Source organism: Rutidosis leptorrhynchoides, chromosome 1, assembly GCF_046630445.1.
Source record: "Rutidosis leptorrhynchoides isolate AG116_Rl617_1_P2 chromosome 1, CSIRO_AGI_Rlap_v1, whole genome shotgun sequence".
Classification (NCBI taxonomy): Eukaryota; Viridiplantae; Streptophyta; class Magnoliopsida; order Asterales; family Asteraceae; genus Rutidosis; species Rutidosis leptorrhynchoides.
Window position 1 is genome coordinate 235,948,198 of NC_092333.1, and position 1,487 is coordinate 235,949,684.

The 1,487-nt window shown below is 36.8% G+C and overlaps 1 non-coding gene across 1 annotated transcript; it reads left to right on the forward strand.

Annotated features, from left to right (window-relative positions):
* Positions 1-792: 792 nt before the first annotated feature.
* Positions 793-899, forward strand: LOC139887261 (small nucleolar RNA R71). The gene has a single exon (XR_011773099.1). It is a non-coding gene; the product is annotated as a small nucleolar RNA R71 (small nucleolar RNA).
* Positions 900-1,487: the final 588 nt, after the last annotated feature.

The following is a 1,487-nucleotide window of genomic DNA, read 5'->3' on the forward strand; positions in this document are numbered from 1 at the left end:
TTCCGGGGGTTAGCATTTGTATCACTAGGTAAACTTCCCGGTTTTCTTTCACCTATTAACCTTGCTAGGTTACTTACTTCTTGTTCTAAGTTTTGAATAGAAGCTTGTTGATTTCTAAATGCTTGAGCATTTTGTTCATTAGTTTGTTTTTGAGATGTGAAAAACTGCGTTTGAGTTTCAACTAGCTTCGTCATCATATCTTCTAAATTCGGCTTTTTATCATCGGGTTGTGGTGGTTTGTTTTGAAAATTAGGTCTTTGCTGGTTGTAAGTATTGTTAGATACTTGTTGATTACTAGGACCTTGTTGGTTGTTGTATGGAATATTTCAGTTATAATTCTGATTATGATTGTAAATCGGTCTTGGCGGTTGATTATTATTCTGATAATTATTTCCAGGCCTTTGGTTTAGATATGAAACATTCTCTCTTTGTTCCATTGTTAATTCAATACTGAGACAATCTTTTGTCAAATGTGGTCCTCCACACTGCTCACAACTAATTCGTATTGAGTGGATATCTTTAGTCATCTTTTCCATTCGTCTCTCGACAGCATCTATCTTTGCGGAAATGGAATCTAAGTCATGGCTAGAATCGCCTCTAGCTGCTTTAGATGATCTAACGATATCTTTTTCTTGTTGCCACTCATGTGAGTGGGAAGCAGTGTTATCAATAATTTTGTAAGCATCAGTTTCAGTTTTCTTCATAATGGAACCACCAGCTGCTATATCTATGTCTTTCCTTGTAGTGATGTCGCATCCTTGGTAGAATATTTGTACTATTTGACAGGTATCTAAACCATGTTGCGGACATCCTCTTAATAACTTTTCAAATCTTGTCCACGCCTCATATAGAGTTTCATTTGGCTTCTGTGTGAACGTAACAATTTCTCCTTGAAGTCTTACGGCTTTAGATGCCGGAAAGAATTGTTTAATAAATTTTTCAACTAAAACGTCCCATGTATCAATCGCCCCTTCAGGTAACGATTCCAACCAATCTTTGGCTTCTCCCTTTAAAGTCCAGGGAAATAACATGAGATATATCTGTTCATCCTCAACTTCTCTTATTTTAAATAGTGTGCAGATCCTATTAAAGGTACGAAGATGTTCATTTGGATCTTCCTTCGGCGCACCACTAAATTGGCATTGATTAGTCACCATGTGTAGAATTTGTCCTTTGATTTCATAATCTGGCCCATTAATGTCTGGATGAGTAATTGCGTGACCTTGGCCAGTGTGTTTAGTTCTCATTCGGTCTTCCATACTTAAAGGTTCTAGATTCTCCATAATTGAATTTGTTGAATTGGAATCACTAGAGGATTCTGATTTAATGGTTCGTTCCTCAACAATCTCTGTTTGAATGATTGGTGGTTCCAGAGGAAAATTTAATGGTTCAGGATCTATGAATTGTCCCTGAATATTCTCCGGATTCTCAATTGTGAGGTCGGGTTCAAAAAATGGATTATCGGAAATTTGAATTGGAGTACTTGG